We start from the raw sequence: 19777 nt of genomic DNA, 5'->3' as shown, positions 1-19777 counted from the left end.
TCATCTGTAGGCCTCCCGGCAGGCAAAGCTGATCACCCAGTATGCACAGACCTCTGTTCCGGTAACTTGCAAGTTCTTTTGGCTTTGGTCCCCTGCTTGCTCAGACCCTCTGTGGCTAGGCTCTCGGGCTCCCGGGCAGGCTGGACAATCTCATTCTGGCTTATGTCCAAAGAACAGGAAGAACTGGAGTCTGCCCACTTGGGAACGGCAGCCACATGTGAGGCTGTTATGGGTTTCCCCCATTCTACAGATAAGAAAACTGAGTCTCAAAATGTCTACATGCAGATGTCAGTCCAGTGGACACGTGATCCAGGCGCACAAAGGGAAGAATTTTGCAGGCTCGGCTCTGAGCGTGTTCATAATTTGTCACATTGTCCCCCCACTTTGTTGTCTGTGAATATTTGTAACAGTTCTGTTTAAAAATGCTCATACAGGAAAAACCTAAATACCCATACACAGAAGAATGGACTTCTAATTTTTCTTCTTTTGGCTGTGCCCGTGGCACATGGAAGTTTTGGGCCACGGATCAAACCCACACCACAGCAGTGACCTGAGCCACAGCAGTGACAATGCTGGATCCTCAACCCATGTTAAAAAAAGAAGAAGAAAGAGACAAAGCGAAAAAAAACGATGGAGTTTTTGTTCTGGCTCGGCCAGTTAAGAACTTGACAGTGTCCGTGAGGATGAGGTTTAGATCCCTGGCCTCACTCAGTGGGTTAAGGATCTGGTGTGGGTCGCAGATGCAGCTCAGATCTGGCATTGCTGTGGCAGTGGTGTAAGCCTGGGGCTGCATCTCTCATTCGATTCCTGGCCTGGGAATTTCTATATGCCATGACATTAAAAAAAAAAAAAATTATGAGATGGAATTGGGATTTTATTCTAAGTACAGGGGGAAGCAATTGGGAATTTCAATCAGAATAGAGAGAACTAATTGACACTTTTCAAAGATTGCATGGGCCAGAAGGTGAGGAACATGCCGTAAGGACAAAATGTGCTTATGATTCCAAAGCCCAGGCAGGAGGTGGTGCTGGTGAGGGTGAAGGTCCGTTTTGGCAGACTGGGAAGCCGTGGCCCGTCTCCCTGCCTTAACCCATCTGGACAGGTCCCACGTGGAGCACACTCCTGGAAGTCTCGAGACCATCTTTCTCTCTGCTTCTCTTGTTCTCTAATCCATCTCTCCTTCTGCCCTGGAGTCCATTCCCTCCAAACTTGTCAGAACCCTGTCCACTCCGAGGCCCTGTCCACATGCGTTCTCTCCCAGCAGCCTCTTCTGGACTCCAGGTGGAATGCAGCTCCCCATCCTCTGGACCTCGTTCTCACGCTGCTTCTCTCCACCTGCCTGCTGGCCCTTGGCCCGGTCCATCATGTCCTGGCATTACTTGGGGTTCATACATTCTACGCCTGCACCCAATGAGCTGAGTGACCATCAGCCAGTCTCCGTCTCAGTCAGGGCCTCAGTTTCCCCATCTCCTAACAAGGGGAGCCGTTGGCCAGCTCCTCCGCGAGACTGTCCTTTCAGACAACAGGACTCCCATCACCTCTCTCCTGCCTTATTAGATTTCAGCATACTGAGTCAGGTATCATATTTTCATTTTGTTCCTTTAGCCCAGGCTCTTACTGAGTAAATAGTCACTACTATTGTAATGTAAATAATCATCATTTGCCAATAAGCATTCATTCAGGGCTCTTTGGTGTTTTGTGGGCTATAAAGAAAGGAAAAAGTAAGAAATTTGAGTGTGGATTAATATTCCCAAGAGTAGCTCCACTGTCTACTTTGTTTAGATTCTTCCTGAATATCTATTTGGGGACCTTCCTGGGTCTGATCATATATGTGGTCACAGATGTGCTTTTATTTTCTTCTGACCATGGCAGCAGTCAAATGTGAGTCTTCGTGATGCTTGTATCTGTCCACGAGCTTGTGTGCTGTTAGAGTAACCTTGTCATTAGCTTGACCTGACAAGTGGTCTGATGACTGGTTACAAATTATGTAGTCCTTTGCGTTGTTGTTGTGGGCTGATTTAACTTGATGGATTCCGGAGATGCCGGGAAAGAGGGAGGGCATCCCTTCCTTGCCTGGATTCCAAATTGGCAGTTGAACAACTTGGATGCCAACATTTGAAGAGTCGTGGCTATTGGCTGCTGCAGCCAAGGCTGGTCCTCCAAGACGCCGTAGAAAATGGCACATGGCCTCCTTCCTCTCCGTAGGGGTCTCTGTGTGTCATGAAATGCCTCTCTTAAGTTGAGTATTTCTTGGGCATCTGCTTGGCCCTGACATTCGTAGAGACACAGGCTATGATCTCAGGAGCTTCCAAGATTGAGGGCATTGGTCCTGTGCCCAGAGAACTCTGAACCCAACTTGGCAAAAGCTATGGGAGACATGGATCCAGAACGCTCTACTGACAAAGGGGTCTACATGATGACGTCAGGAAAGGCTTCTCAGAAGAGGTGGCATTTGAGATGGATCTTAAAGGAAGAATTGGCATTGGCCAGATGGAGAATGACATTCCAGTGAGGTGAGGGAGCAGAGCTAAGTATCGTCATGCAAAGAATGTTTTATATACATTGCTGTGGCTGTGGTGTAGGCCAGCAGCTACAGCTTGGTTTCGACCCTAGCCTGAGAACTTCCAATGCCATGGGTGCAGCCCTAAAAAGTGGAAAAAAAAAAAGACTATTTTATATAAAGCAAGGAGTTGAGTGACCCTAAAAGTAGGAGGTATGTTTGAGATGGGAGGATGTTAAGAAAGTATGTGTGATGCTCGGATTTAAACCCTAACCAATGGGCAATTGAAGCCGAGCCAAGATTTCTAGGCAGGGGACTTTACCTTGGGTGGCAATGTCAAAGTCAGAGAGTTCTGAGAAGCTGGGGCAGGGACATGCTTTTGGAGGCCCCCCCCCCCCGCCGGAAAGTTTAGATAAGAAAGGACAAGGGCATGAGGGATGAAAGGAAAGGGAACTATTTGGGAGACGTTTAAGGGAGAGAATAAACAAGGCTTGGCAACCAAGGCGAGAGAAACCTCGATTTCTAAGTTGGGCAACTGGGTGCATGCCAGCCAAGACAGTGAGCTTGCAGCTCCCCACCTAAAACCTCCAATGGCTTCTCATGGGCCTAGAACAAAAAGCCCAGTTCCTCATGTGACCTGCCAGTTCCACCCTGATGTGGTCCCTATTTTCAGCTCTCATATCTGCCACTGTCTCCTTCTTTATTCTCTCCAACCACAGGGTTCGTCATCATGTGTGTGTCTCGAATACCAGGGCTTGGCGCCACCTTGGGAATATGGTGCTTGTTGGCGTCTCTGTGTGACAGGCTCTGCCCCGCTCTTCACCTGACTGCCTCCTTGTCATGACTCAGATCTCCGCACACGTCATGTCCTCAGCGATGTCTTTCCTTCCCTGATGCCCCCAGGTAATCCGGCCCAATGCTCTCCACTCTCTACTATATTGCTTTGCTTCCTGCATAACACATGTCACCATCCAAAAAAGGTTTTTTTCTATTGGTCTTGCACACGTTTCTTTCCTATCCTCCTATCTAGAAGTTGACTTGCCTGAGAAGGGCCACCGTGTTTCACAACTCCAACAGCACCGTTTACAAACACAACACAACTGATGACTTTTCCAGTTATACCTTCTGGTAATCTCATCCATGAGGGCAGGAAAATCCACCATAGGGGTTGCTTCTGTGGCCCAGTGCCTAGAATGGTACATGGCACATAAAAAGGCACTGAAGATATATTTTTGGGAGGTCCCATCATGACTCAGTGGTAATGAAGATGACTAGTATCCATGAGGACGCAGGTTCGGTCCCTACGCTTGCTCAGTGGGTTAAGGATCCATTGCTGCCGGCTGTGAGCTGTGGTGTAGTTTGTAAAAAGGCAGTTCGGATCTGGTGTTGCTGTGGCTGTGGTGTAGGCTGGCAGCTACAACTCTGATTTGACACCTAGCCTGGGAACTTCCATATGCCACAGGTCTTGCCCTCAAAAAAAAAAAAAAAAAAAAGAGAGAGAGAGAGAGAGAAAGAGAGGGAGAGATTTATTGAATGATTAGGGAAAATAAGAAGGAAAGTGGCTTTTGAATATTGTGGAGGCAAATCATAAGACTGCATTTGATTTCGATGTGTTGAGTTTGAGTTGCCCAAGCAACATCCAGGTTGATATGTCTGGGAGGAGGTTAGAAATATGAGTCCAGGAAGAGACAAACCAACCTAGAGATGAACCCTTGAATTTTAGAAACATCCTCGGAGACACAGAATCTAATCTTTCAGCTTAGAATATCATGTCCATGAATGAGGATTCATTTGCCTTTTGTCTGGGGCTGTTTTTCTGTCTTGCCTGTGAGATATTATTTACTTAAAAGAGTTTGCTTGAAATTTCCCATTTTGAGAGGTAATGGCACCTAGTGGTTTTATAAGTTATTAGGAAAAATAAGAGGCAGCCAAAGTATTTCATTATGCAGTATAGAAAAAGTAGCGAGCCAGCTCTTTCACCCACAATCTCCTGGTGACATCACCGAAAGCATGCAGACTGCTGTCAATTTCAGTCTAGAGGATGCGAATTCATAAAACTATCACCCCATTATCCTTGCCCATACAGACCCCAGTAGTCAATCCCAAGACTGATTTTTTTTAAAGTTTCATTGAAGTATAGTTGCTTTACAATTCTGTAATAATTTCTGCTGTACAACAAAAAGATTCAGTTATACATATACACATACCCATTCTGTTTAAGATTCTTTTCTTATATATGTTATCAAAGAATATTGGGGAGAGTTCCCTGTGCTATACAGCAGGTCCCTGTTGACCATCCGCTCCATATACGATAGTGTGCACATGCCAATTCCAACAGCGTGCATATGCCAATTCCAATAGTGTGCATATGCCAATTCCAAACTTCCAGTCCATCCCTCCCTCCCATTTGTCCCCCTTAGCAACCATAAATTTGTTTTTGAAGTCTGTGAGTCTGTTTCTGTCTTGTAAATAAGTCCATTTGCATCATTTTTCTTTTTTTTTAGATTCCATATATAAGTGATACCATATTTTTTTTTCCAGATCTGGCATCTTTTTTTAATTACTCATTGAATTTTATTACCTTTACAGATGTAGAACAATCATCACAACCAAATTGTATAGCATTTCCATTCCAAACCCTCAAAAAGAACTCACAACAGCCTAAGATTCTTCAATGCAGCACTTCAGGCAGCCACCAGTCATCTGGACTTGAAAGCTACTTGTTACAGTTGCCTTATATCAAGACTTTCTTCTCCTTTCTACTTTGCAAAGCAGAGAAATACTAAGGACAGGAATGAAACATCCCCTCTGCGGAGTCTTGTACCACTCAAGATAATCTACGAACAGGTGGGCGCTGTCTATCAGCACTGGCTCAGGCATAGTCTTGTCTACAGGTAGGAGAATGGACTTTTCAGGGTCATGTCAGTCCTGGACCTTGCTGTTGCTCTATTAGAGGAATGAAGGCGATATAAGACCAGCAAAAGCAGAAATCTGGTAAAAGCAGGAGCTGCTGGCGGAGATTTTTTTTTTCTTTCTTTTTAGGGCTACACTCGTGGCATGTGAAAGTTCCCAGGCTAGGGGTCAAATAGGAACTGCACCTGCCAACCTATGCCATAGCCACAGCAGCACTGGCTCCAAGCCGCATCTGCTACCTATGCTGCAGCTTGTAGCAACGTGGAATCCTTAACCCACTGAGCGAGGCCAAGGATCAAGCCCACATCCTCACGGACACTATGTTGGGTTCTTAACCCACTGAGCCACAATGGAAACTGCATCCTGGGAGAGATTCGCTCTCTCATTTGATAAGTATCTATTGAGAGCTACTGTGGCCCAGACAGTATTCCAGGCACTAGGGATGCAGTTGTGAACAAGACAAGAATACGAGCCCAACATTCACAGAACCTACTACTTAGTCTGGGCAAAAAAATACACACACACACACACACATATATATATTTATGCATATAGTACCTATGTGTTTATATGTATAGATATGTGTATATACATGTGTGAATATTTGTAAATATAACAAATTGAAGACGATTGCAGGCAGTGATAATTTGTGTGAATAAGAATAGAAATTACAGAAGGGTTGCCTGGTGGCTCAGTGGGATAAGGATCTGGCATTGTCACTTCTGTGGCTCTGGTTACTGCTGCGGTGCAGGTTCGATCCCTGGCCAGGGAACTTCTGCATGCTGGGAGTGTGGCCCAAGAAACAAAAATAAGAGAAGCATCAGATTAAAAAATAAAGACTAGAAATAGGAGAGAGTGATGTGGAGGATGAGCAAAGTTAGGTCAAGTGGTCAGATAAGACTTTCTAAGAGAGAGGTGACAGAAAGACACGAACAAGGCAGAGTCATGATTAAGAATATCCCAGGCAGCGAGAGGAGCAAGCATGAGGGTCTGGAGGTGGGAATGAGCCGGCTGTGTTGGTAGAGGCTGGTGTGTCTGTGGGGAAAGACCTGCAACAGGGCAGAGGCCAGAGCATCGGGAACTTTCTGGATCACGATAAGGAGCTGGCATGTCATCCTCATTGTGATAGGAAAGCCTTGGAAGTGGGAACCAATGGAGAAAATTGGGTTTTTTGTTTTGTTTTGTTTTGTTTTTTAAAGAGCTCCATGGATGTGGTATGAAACATGGACCATAGGAAAGCAATTCAGGAGAATGACCAATTGGAGAAAAAATATGTATTTTCCGTGGGAGAAAAAAAAGCCAAGTCTCAGAGATGGCTCCAACAAGGGTCTACACCTGGGAAAGTTGACCAACATTCTGTCTCTTGCCTGTCGAGTTCATTTGTCTTCCATGGCTGCCATCTGCATCAGACAGAATGTTCTCTTTTATATTTTTGGCTTCCAAGTCTTGCTGAGTTCAATTCTTTATTGTCAGTCTCGTTTGTGGTCTTTTGTGATTTCTAGGAATCAAGCTCGAAAGTCATATTTTATCTTGATTTTAGCCGATCTCTTCTGGGGATTAATGTAACTTCAGTGTGTCTATTTGCTGTGATAAAATGGGTCACTTTGCTTATACCGGTAGAAAAAGCCTTTAAGCCTCAAATGGCATAACTCATTACCCTAATTCTTTGTTTCCAGAAAGTCCAGCAGAACTTGTTCAGTCTACAGAGGGTGTTTTTTAGGTATGGATGTATGATGACAATGTCTACTGTTTGTTTGGCACTGTACAATTGGCTGTAAAAATCTGCATACTATTTTTGCACTTATGATCTCATTGGGTCCCAAGGCAGAAAAGAAAATTGTTACTATTGTCCCATTTTACAGATGGAGAAACGGAGGTTCAAAAAGTTCGGACAAGTTCTTTGGAAAGGCTTTGTGCGTGAAACATGATTGCTTTTCATTTCTAACTTATCTTCTCTTCAATATTCTGAATTTTCCAAATTATTCTTTTTGGACTGAGGATAGTTTTATAGCATAAATCACAATTTCCTCTGTGGGTGGTGTGTCTATGCAGACCACATTCCTCTTAAGGGCCTGTCCTCTGCTTAAAATCTCAGTCACATTCTTGAGTGGACACCCCTACATGCCATTCAGCTCAGAGCTGCAGGAATTACACAGGTAAGTGGAGCACAGGCTTCATCCTTGAGCGGCATCCACCTGGTAGCAGAGGATTAGGATACTTCCCCCAGGCATCGAGACTCTGTCTATTGGGAGTTCCCACTGTGGCTCATCAGGTTAAGAACCTGACATAGTATTTGTGAAGATTCGAGTTCAATCCCTGGCCTCGCTCAGTGGGTTAAGGACCTGGCGCTGATGCACGCTGTGGTGCAGATTGCAGATGGAACTCGGATCTGGTGTTGCTGTGTCTGTGGTATAAAACTGCAGCTGCAGATCCACTTCTGACCCCTAGCCTGGGAATTTCCATATGCCGTAGCTGCAGCCCTAAAGAGAAAAAAAGAAGAAAAAAGAAAGAAAGAAAAGGAAAAAAAGAAAGAGTGCTGGGATCAACCAGCAATGTTAAAAGGAGGGGGGGTACTTCCTGTCGTGGCTCAGCGGTAATGAACCTGATTAGTATCCATGAGGATGTAGGTTCGAGCCCTGGCCTCGCTCAGCGGGTTAAGGATCCAGCATTGCCATGAGCTGTGGTGTAGGTCATAGATGTGGCTTGGATCCCACATTGCTGTGGCTGTGGCATAGGCTGGCAGCTGCAGCTCCAATTTGATCCCTAGCCTGGGAACCTCCATATGCCACAGGTGAGGACCTAAAAAAAAAAAGACTTGTATGTATAAATATGTGTATATACATGTGTAAATATGTGTAAATGGAACAAATTAAAGACATGATTCCAAGCAGGGCTAACTGCATGGTGGCTTCTGTCTATTAAAAGAAGCCCAATTCCTAGTAGCTTAAGAAAGTGGCAAAGGCTTGGCTCTTGTAACTGGAAAGTCTAAGGATGCATCTGGTTGAGCACAGCCCAATCTGAGGGGCTTCTGTGATGTCTATAAAACTCCTTTTTCTTTCTCCCTCTAACTCTAGCCTCTTCTCTTCTCCATGTTGACTTCATATTCAGCTAGACTCTCTCCTTACAGTGGAAAAGATAGCCCCCTCTGGTGCCAAGCGTATGTCCCTCTAGTAGCTAGGAGGCCAAGGGAAAGAAGGCAGCTTCCTCCCAAGAGAACATGTCAGCAGAAGACCAAGGAAGGGATGTGTATTTATCCAATTTGGGTCACATATCCATCTCTGAAACAAACACTTTATCCAGGCACATAAAGCCATTTAATTATGATAATATGCACTTTGAATTAAGAAAGCAGTAATGGTTCTTAAATAGTATTAATAACACACATGCCCAGGGCAGTACTTTACAAGCATCATGATATTGAGTCCTCGAACATTTTTGAAAGCCAGTTTTATTTTATTTTATTTTTTTATGTCTGCACCCAAGCATATGGAAGTTCCCAGGCCACAGATTGCATCCGAGCCACAGCATCAATCTGGGGCAACGCCAGATCATTTAACCTACTGCAGGGATCGAACCTGCACCTCTGCAGCAACCAGAGCTGCTACAGTCTGATTCTTAATCCCTTGCATCACAGTGGGAACACCTGGAACATTTTTTTTTAAGTAGTCTATTTATCCTGAGGCTACATTATACTTCTATAGCAACCAACCCCAAATGTCAGAGGATTATGGTGGCAGAGATTGAGTTTTTGTTTGCATCAGTGCTCATTTCAGTTTCTTCCCAACTCTGTTATACGTTATTTTCATTTGGGCACCTAGGCGAAAGGACCCCCATCCCTGTGAGAATTGTGTGTCCCCTGGGAGAGGAAGAAGATGGCAGGACCTCGTGTGGTTCTTAGAGCTTCTGCTTGGAAATTGTATGTCTTACTCCTAGCAACATTTCACCAACCAAAGCAAGTAACGTGGTCCCACGTGACTTCCATTGATTCCCTGTGGTTCCTCCCCCTTGTCACTAACCCTTGCCTCTTGCCTATGCAGGTGTGGAAGGTAACGGATGAGAGGTGTCAAAGCTGAAGGATGTCTCCCCTCTATCCCTCTTCCTCCCTAATCAGGCTTTAGTGCCCTTGTCTCGCATTCCTTGCTTCTTCTTTTATTACTGATTTTTGAAAACTCTGAAATTTGTCATTTAGAATCAAAACCCTACCCCATCCTACAATCCAGATGCAGCACATATTAAGAGAATACCCCCAGAGTTCTCGTTGCAGCTCAGCGGGTTAAGAACCCAACTAGTAATCACGAGGCTGCGGGTTTGATCCCTGGCCTTGCTCAGTGGGTTAAGGATCTGGTGTGGCCATGCGCTGCAGTGTAGGTTGCAGATGTGGCTCAGATCTGGCGTTGCTGTGGCTGTGGTGTAGGCTGGCAGCTGCAGTTCCGATTCAACCCCTAGCCTGGGAACTTCCACATGCCACAGGCGTGGTCGTAAAAAGCAAAACAAAAACCAACCAAGAAAAAGAGTGTGTGCAGATCCTTCCATATCTCCTTCTTTGGAAACTCACACACATGTTTATAGACATCATTCCAAATCACTAGTCTCTTATCTCTGTCACCTTCCTGTCTATTTTTGCTACCTCCTCTCCTTATCCTTCCTTCAGCCCTCATGCTTTATTCTCTTGACTGTATCTGTAAGGACAACACATTTGTCTACACCAGGACCCCTGCATAGTGTTGTACACTGCACAACTCCAGGGGGTGCTATACACTTAGATTCCTCATCACTGTCTCTCCCCAAAGTTTTTCTGGAATAATACAACTGCAATATTAGTTATTCTCGCATAAGGCCCTTTGTAGATTTTATTTGACAGAACATTTTCTTGGACCTCTCCAGCCTTCCTGGGTGGTAGACCAGGCAGATAAAAAGACTTGTGTTCTCATGAACTCATGAGAGACTCAGGAAGAACCCATTGTAGGACTCTTAGGCCAAGCTGAATGTCAGTCTTTCCCCAGATTCTTTTCAGTGGGAAAAAGGGCATCTATGTGGGTGGAGGGTGTTGAGTCTAAAACTAGCCTTGAGAGAAGCTAAGTGGATATGACTAGAGGTGGGGGAGCAAAAAAAAAAAAAAAAAAGAAAAAAAAAAGCTGGATGGAAAAGACATCAAGTTCCTATGCAAGTGAAAATGTAAAACATTGCAGGTGGGAGAGGTGGGGTTTGTAAAAGATGGGAAGTAAAGGCAAATAGATTAGTGAAGATTATTATTATTATTATTATTATTTTGCCTTTTCTAGGGCCACTCCCACAGCATATGGAGGTTACCAGGCTAGGGATCTAATTAGGGCTGTAGCCACCAGCCTACACCAGAGCCACAGCAACGTGAGATCCGAGCTGCGTCTGCGACATACACCACAGCTCACAGCAATGCTGGATCCTTAACCCACTGCGCAAGGCCAGGGATCGAACCCGCAACCTCGTGGTTCCTAGATGGTATTCGTTAACGACTGCACCACGATGGGAACTCCCAGATTAGTGAAGATTATTTGGGGAATGGTCCAGGAGAACCTCTGACTGCTTAGGCTCAGGTTGTTGGTGAGAGGATGCTATGGGCTGGTCTTTCCATTCTTCTGACTCTCAGAACCCAGTTCTCCCAAACCAGCCTGCAAGTAGTCTTTTCTGATGCATGCAAATGGGAATCTCCACATTTCTGGGCAACTTTGGAGTCCATTTGGTCTTCAAGCACAGAGGCTCCTGTTTCATTTTGAAATAAAAATTGTAATTGGATTATGGTCAATTGCAGTTGTAATAGGATTGGCTCTTGCTATGGAATATGAATGAAGTCAACCTACAGGAAGTAATTCATTCCTCTAATGACAACATTTCGGGCTATGAAATGAAAAAAAGATCAAAGCGCATTCAAATGTAAGTGTATGTAATGGAACAGTAGTTTAAAAAGTCTGGAGAATTCATTTTATTTTCATTGTATAATATCTGTTTCTCATAGAGTTGTCTTGTTCCGTAGAACTTTTTATTCTCACGACGGTGCATGGGTTTGATTAGCTTAATTAGAGTGAATGTCTTGGGAGCAGAATGTGGGACTGTGAAAGTTTGGGTTCTCGAAGACTTTGAAAAAGCGAACTGTTGGCCTCGTTCTCCATAAATTTGGAATAAAAAAAAAAGTCGGATGATTATTATCATCTTAAAATAATTGAAGCACGGCTAAAAATAAAAACCAGAAGGAGAAAAATTGAACCCGAGTAAGAGGAACAGAGTTATCCCAGAGTTGGATACAATTCTTGCTGCAAATTGAGCTTAAATCTGAAGCCTTAGGTAATTTGAGATGAATGCCAAAAAATTATTTTTTTTCCTCTCTCTGAGCTGTTAACCAGGGCGGTCTCCCCGGTTTCGCAATATTTCCTTCTATTTCCCTCCTGTTATCTGCGGCTCCGGTGAAGATGGAGAGAAACCTTAGAGGGAAATGCCACTTCAGATTAAAGGCTTGTCAGATCTCATTTATTAACTGGCACAGGGTCTAATGTCCGGGAGCTGCAGGGCCTCTGGGAAAGCACGTGCTCGGGGTCCCTGCTCGGAGGCACTGCCTGGGTTTTGTACCCCTGCCCCCAACCTGGCTCCCTCCCCTTGAAACCATCAGTCTAGCCTTAGGCTGAATGGGGGGCCTTACTTCCCAGATATCTTCCCTCGTTAGAGGAAAGGGAAGTTCCACAAAACTGGGAACCCACAGAAGACTAAGTATTTCGTTCTTAAGAAAAGGGAAGTTCCCCTTGTGGTTCAGCTGTAATGAACCCAACTAGTATCCATGAGGCTGCGGGCTGGATCCCTGGCTTCATTCAGTGGGTTAAGGATCCGCGTTGCAGTGAGCTGTGGTGTAGGTTGCAGACGTGCCTCCGGTCCTGAGTTGCTGTGGCTGTGGCGTAGGCGGGCACCTGCAGCTCTGATTCAACCCCTAGTCTAGCCTGGGAACTTCCCTATGCTACAGGTAGGGCCCCAAAAAGCTAAAAAAAAAAAAAAAAAAAAAGTTGAGGAATGGGGTGGAGGGTATTCTCAAAGTTTTTGCTTTGACGACCTGGCCTTTACGTTTTTTTTTTTTTGTTTTTTTTTTTTGTCTTTTGTCTTTTTTTTTGTTGTTGTTGTTGTTGTTGCTATTTCTTGGGCCGCTCCCGCGGCATATGGAGGTTCCCAGGCTAGGGGTTGAATCGGAGCTGTAGCCACCGGCCTACGCCAGAGCCACAGCAACGCGGGATCCGAGCCACGTCTGCAACCTACACCACAGCTCACGGCAACGCCGGATTGTTAACCCACTGAGCAAGGGCAGGGACCGAACCCGCAACCTCATGGTTCCTAGTCGGATTCGTTAACCACTGCGCCACGACGGGAACTCCTTTTTTTTTTTTTTTTTTTTTACGTTTTTTGCTTTAAGTGAAAACATGCTTTAATCAATTTGCAGTCAGTGAGCTATTAATTCAGTCATTCACCAAATACTTACAAGTTTAAACACATGTATATATTTGTTTGCATGCCTGCAATGTGGCAGGTCTGTACTCAGGGCTGGAGAAAAGGGGTGAAATAGAGCTGATTACACTGCTCCCCTTAATGGGGTTTGAATTTATTATGGGGGTGTGTGTGTTTGTGTTGTATGATGGCACAGAAACAAAGAATTAAATAAACAGAATGATTTCTATAGTAATCAGTGCTAGGATGAAAATAAATAAGCTAAAGACGTAAAGCAGGATTCAATAAAAATTATTTTCATCCTTTCCAATAACATGTTTTACATTTTAAAAAAATCAATGTGTTTGTTATTACACAGAGTTTTTGCCTAAAAAACAAACATCAATAACCATCAACTGCAATACATGTTGATATAGTAAATAGCTTATCACTGGAAATCTTTTCTTAATGTTACTTCTGAACATTTGTTTAAAATACCTACGACTTTTCATGCCGTTTTGGAACCAAAGAGGGTTTCATATTTTTCAGTAGCATTTTAGTGTGAAATGTTTTTTTTCGTGTTCTGATTCTTTGAAAAGGGGGCAATCTGTATAAGTTCTGTTTATTCATTTATTCAGCAAATACTTGTTCAATCCCTGATCTGTGCCAGGCTGGGTGCTAGGTTCTGAGTGCTGGGTGCTGTTCCAGGTACCAGTGTGAGAGCCAGTTCTGTGTTAGTCATGATACAATTCCAGAATTATTTTCCAGAGGTTCTAGGTAATAGAGAACCTACTCATGTATATTATCTGCTTATCAAATTCTTTTTCCAGACCAGATTTAAAGTTAGCAATCAGTTCAGGTCTAAACACTGTTAATTACTTTCTTTTTTCTTTTTTTTTCTCTTTTTAGGGCCACACCTGCCACCAGTGGAAGTTCTGGGTCCCAGGCTTGGGGTCAAACTGGAGCTGCAATGACCGGCATACGCCACAGGCACAGCAACACGGGATCTGAGCTGCATCTGTGATCTACACCACAGCTTGTGGCAACTCTGGATACTTAACCCACTGATCCAGGTCAGGAATCCAACCCACATCCTCATGGATACTAGTCAGTTTCTTAAACTGCTGAGCCACAACAGGAGCTCCCACTGTCAATTATTTTCACTGAAGATTTTTGCCTTTTGCTCCAGAGAGTCTCCGTTATCCACGGGAAGGTGTGGATGGGGAAAGGTCCCCAGAATTTCAAGGAAACCTGACATCTCCTTGTTCCTGGAGTGGCATTCTCAGGGGAGGAAAACATTTACTAAAAGAAAAGGGGTGATAACTTCTGGGGGAAATGGCAGGAGGAGGCTTTAAAGACACAGTTGGGAAAGGGGAATTCTCAATTTTTTTTTTTTTTGTCTTTTTAGGGCTGCCCAGAGGCATATGGAAGTTCCCAGGCTAGGGGTCCAGTCAGAGCTGTAGCCGCCAGCCTACACCACAGCCACAGCAACACCAGATCCGAGCCACGTCTGCAACATACACCACAGCTCACAGCAACGCTGGATCCTTAACCTGCTGAGTGAGGCCAGGGATCAAACCTGCATCCTCGTGGATGCTAGTCGGATTCATTTCCACTGAGCCATGACGGAAACTCCCTAAATTTTTTTTTTAATGTGAAAAATAAAAAATGTTTCCAGCAATAAAATGAGAAGTATAAAAGAAAAACCCAGGCAGCCCAAGCCCTACTCAGTGCTCTGTCTCTTACAGACCTTCTTCGGGAAGGAGCACATGAACCACCACCACGGCAAAGGGGTTACTCTGGGTCCCTGGACAGGAGGCTGGGGAGAGAGGATGCATGAATCCTCTGTCACTCTTCCTTTCTGAAGATAAAGGTTTAGAGAATTTTATTAAGGTCCCAAATTGTCTAACTGATCCCAAAAAGTATAAGCTTGAGTGAGATTCATACAGGTTCATACCGTCAGTTTCTTCCTTGGGGTAATTGTTAGGAGTCTCTTTTAGTTATCTATCGCTATGTAACAAATTACCAAAATGTAATGGCTTCAAAGAGCAAGAATGTATAATCTTACAAATTTGGGGGGATCAGGGGGAGCAGTCAAGAATCTGGATGCAGGAGTTCCCGTCGTGGCGCAGTGGTTAACAAATCCAACTAGGAACCATGAGGTTGCGGGTTCAATCCCTGGCCTCGCTCAGTGCGTTAAGGATCCGGCGTTGGCCATAAGCTGTGGTGTAGGTTGCAGACATGGCTCGGATCCCGAGTTGCTGTGGCTCTGGTGTAGGCCGGCAGCTACAGCTCCGATTGGCCCCCTAGCCTGGGAACCTCCATGCGCCGAGGGAGCGGCCCTAGAAAATGCAAAAAGATAAAAAGAAAAAAGAAAAAAAAAGAATCCGGATGCAGCTTAGCTGGGTACCTCTGAGTCAAGGTCTCTCGCAAGGCCAAAATCAAGGAATCAGCCAGGCGTCTGTCATCTCTAAAGTAGGCGTGAGGAGGACATGCTGGGGGCAGGCCCCGGGTCCTCACTGGCTATTGGTTGGCATGGGACTTAGGTCCTCAGGGAGCTGTTTATAACATAGCAGCTTACTTGCTTCCTTCAGAGGGAGAGAGAGAAGGAAAGACAAGTGACAATCAGAACATTTTTTTCCATTTATTCAACCAATATTTATGCAGCACTTTCTTTTCTTTTTTTTTTTTTTTTTTGGCTTTTTGTCCTTTGTTGTTGTTGTTGTTGCTATTTCTTGGGCCGCTCCCACGGCATATGGAGGTTCCCAGGCTAGGGGTCCAATCGGAGCTGTAGCCACCGGCCTACGCCAGAGCCACAGCAACGCGGGATCCGAGCCACGTCTGCAACCTACACCACAGCTCACGGCAACGCCGGATCGTTAACCCACTGAGCAAGGGGCAGGGACCGAACCCGCAACCTCATGGTTCCTAGTCGGATTCGTTAACCACTGCGCCACGACGGGAACTCCAGCACTTTCTTTTTTTAAATTGTTTTAAAGTATTGTTAATTTACAATGTTGTACCAAATTCTGCTATACAGCAAAGTGACCCAGTCATTCATATATGTATATATATACACACACAGACTTATGCATAGATACATACATTCTTTTTCTCATATTATCCTCCATCCTGTTTCAGCACAAGAGATTGGATATAGTTCCCTGTGCCACACGGTGGGACCTCGTTGCTCATCCATCCTAAATATAATAATTTACATGTACTAACCTCAAACTCCCAGCCCAACCCACTCCCTCCCACTCCCCCCAGCAACCACAAGTCTGTTCTCTATATCTGTGAGTCCGTTTCTGATCTGTAGACAGGCTCCTGTGTGCCACATTGTAGATTCCACATATAGGTGAAATCACAGGGTATTTGTCTTTCTGACTTACTTCACTTAGTATGAGAATTTCTAGTTGCATCCATGTTGTTGCAAATGGCATTATTTCATTCTTTTTATGGCTGCATGATATTCCACTTTGTACATGTAGCCTGTCTTCTTAATCTTTTCATTTGTCGACAGACATTTAGGTTGTTTCCATGCCTCACAACCAGAATCTTTTTGAAACTCAATCTTGAGAGTGACCTCCCATCACTTTTGTGGTATTTGTATTCTTCTCTTTAGAAGTGAATGCTAGCCTCAGTCCTTCCCTCAAGAGGAAGGAATTCCACCATCTCATCAGGCAGGGGTCACTGGGGTCAGTTAAGACCTGAGAGGTAGCACAGCCTGCTACTCCAGACACTGTCAAGTCAGTGGCATCTCTTTTTAGATCCAATGCAGAGAAGCCTTCATCCATCTCCATGGTCTCAAAGGACTGGGTTTGAAATATTTGGGGAGAAGGGGAGTAGAGCAAGAAGGGTTTCCTCCCAAGTTCCCAAGGATGAAGGTTGAAAATGCATAGACTAAACTCCTGGTAGGTGGGGAGGTGGGGGCAGGGGAGATGGTCTTTGGCCGTAGGACAGTAGTAAGAGCCAACCAGATGCTGAATGGTAAAACCCTTAGGAAATTTGTAATCATCTGGAGAGAAATGGGTAGAGTCAAGTCCTTCAAGGAAAAACATCAAAAGTGTGGAATGAGGGAGTTCCCGTCATGGCTCAGCGGAAATGACTCCTACTAGTATCCATGAGGATGTGGGTTCTGTCTCTGGCCTTGCTTAGTGGGTCAGGGATCTGGCGTTGCTGAGAGCTGGGGTGTAGGTCGCAGATGAGGCTCCGATCCAGCATTGCTGTGGCTGTGGGGTAGAATGGTAGCTGCGGCTCTGATTCAACCCCTAACCTTGGAACTTTCATAGGCCGCAGATGTGGCCCTAAAAGCAAAAAAAAAAAAAAAAGTGTGGAGTGAGAATAAATTTGTAAAGCCAGTGTGCATTCATCAGTCTTACTCATAGGGGTTTTAATTCTCTTCTTTAGATGCAACAATTCTCTTTTTTTTTTTCCTATTTATGAGATCCCACTGGCCATGCACAACCCACTAGAGTCCACTAACAAGAAGTGGAGGTTGAATGTTGTCCAGTGACCTGGAGTCAGGTCCTGCCAGGTGAGCCTGGAGTCAAAAAGAGGCACAATGGCCATTTCTGTTTTAAATCACGTCTGATCTTGATGTGTACCTAAAATGTTCTGTCAGCAGAGAGTTAAGTAAGGGACTATAAAAAATGATAGAAACAATATGAGATCTACCATCTCAGCCGATGCCAAAACTAGCAAATAATCAAAATCTGACTACAAAACCTCTCCAGATCCACAATGGCACCCATACCAGCTTAAGAACAAAGCTGCTCAATATATTTTTTAAATCCCTCTCGTCTCCTCCTGACCAAATGTTGGCAACGAAAATTCTGGCTCACAGAATTTTGAGTTGCAGGAGTGTTCAGAGAGAAACCAGAGCAGAAACTTTCAAATCAGGGAGAGGGGACGATACCCCGCCCCACCTCCCCGGGAGAAGGGTACCCATGAGAATCTGGGAAGTGGGAGCTGGCAAGAATATCTGTGTTGTGATGGTACAGCAGGGGCGGGACGGCACTTTTGCTTTCCTAGAATAAAACACACCAAGAAACCCTGAAAATCCTCCAGGCGCAGGGGGTGGGAAAATAGCTGCATCTTTTCTGCCAAGCAGGGCAATTCTGGTAGAGGGCACACCAGGGTCTCATGATGTAACACAGGTAACTTGTGAGCTGTTAATGTTATCCTCAGAGAGCATTGTTTAAAAGCTGAGAAAGGCTGATCAAGAGTAACGTCCTCTTCTTCCATATTTAAGAACTCATTCCCCTTGCATTCAATTTCGCAAATTACAAGTCAACCCTCTGTGCTAGGGGAGAATGAGAGGCATTGAGAAAACCGGACTATATAAGACACTGTAGCCGCCTTCCAGAGTCCAAACAAACAGAAAATGACAGGGCCAGGTTCGTTCTGTAGATATGTAACTTATCCCAGGAGAGACAAAACCTAACCCCAGGGAGTAAGTAGGAAAGGCTTCCCTGGAAAGGTGATCCCTCTCCATCCTCATCATCCCTATCACCCATTCTTTTTTTTTTTTTTTTTGTCTTTTGTCTTTTTAGGGCCCCACCCACAGCACATGGAAGCTCCCAGGTGAGGGGCTGCACTGGAGCTGCAGTTGCCGGTCTACGCCACAGCCAGAGTGATGCAGGATCTGAGCCGCTGCGTCTGCGATTTACACCACCGCTCAGGGCAATGCCAGATCCTTAACCCACTGAGGGAGGCCAGGGATCTAATCTGAGTCCCTTTGGATATTAGTCAGGTTCGTAAACCACTGAACCACAATGGGAACTCCCCCTACTTCTCATATTATTATTGTATTTTCTATGAGCTGGGCAATGTAAAGAAGATAGGAAATTAAAATCCCCACATGTAGGACCAGCTCAAACATACTGGTTTTATACATATATCCTCCTGCAACACTTCTGCTCCTTCTCCTTGAACCCCTAACCCCACCCATTTCTCTCCAAATTATTCCAAATTCTCCAAGGTTTTTACCCTTTAGCACCCGGTCATCTGTCGTCTGTCCATACCGCTCTCTGGGCAAAAACCACCTCCCCGGCTTCTATGCTTTTCACCCATCAGGAGTTCAGTCTATGCATTTTCATTTTTTTAATTTTTAAAATTTTTTTTTCTTTTTGCTTTTTAGGGCCGCACCCATGGCATATGAAGGTTCCCAGGCTAGGGGTGTAATCGGAGCTACAGCTGCCGGCCTACACCACAGCCACAGCAACACAGGATCCGAGCCACATCTGCGACCTACACCACAGCTCATGGCAACGCCGGATCCTTAACCTACTGAGCGTGGCCAGGGGTCAAACCCGCAACCTCATGGTTCCTGGTCAGATTCGTTTCTGCTGCGCCATGACAGAAACTCCCAGTCTATGCATTTTTATTTATTTATTTATTTTATTTTTAAAATATTCATTTCATTAGCTTATCTAGAAATGGTCGAATTAGAACCCACGCAACTGACATAAACAGTCTGGTAAGTGATAAACTTAATAAATGTTTGATGAACTGAAAGCTCAACTGGTAGGCAGCAAAGTTCCAGGAGTGAACAGAAAGAGCCTGCCAGCTCTGTAGGTTGGGCATCTATGGACTTGTGGGTCTTTTCTGCAAGGAATGACTGGCATCAGTTACCTGGTAAGCTGGTAAAGTGTGGGTGATTTAGAAGCTTCTACTGTAAAGTCCAGTCCTCTTCTGCTCTCCTGTCCCCTGAAGCCACATCAAGAGCCTTGGGTCACTTCCACCTCTCAGGGACTCCATCTACCTGTCAGCTAAGATCCCTCCACCTGTGTAGTCACACGTCCAAACTCCAGCGACTCTTAAATTTTTAATGCATTTTTAAACTTCCTCCTTATAAACTTTTAAGGAAGCCTTTACTTCCACATTCCCCTCCCTGCCAAATATTTCAAACCCAGTTCTTCGAGG

This window comes from Sus scrofa, chromosome 6 (assembly GCF_054392235.1).
Source record: "Sus scrofa isolate SSC_HxYL_T2T_F1_AM1 chromosome 6, Sscrofa_HxYL_maternal_Yorkshire_Landrace_v2.0, whole genome shotgun sequence".
Lineage (NCBI taxonomy): Eukaryota > Metazoa > Chordata > Mammalia > Artiodactyla > Suidae > Sus > Sus scrofa.
The sequence above is the reverse complement of the archived record's forward strand: the minus strand, read 5'-3'. Positions refer to the sequence as shown.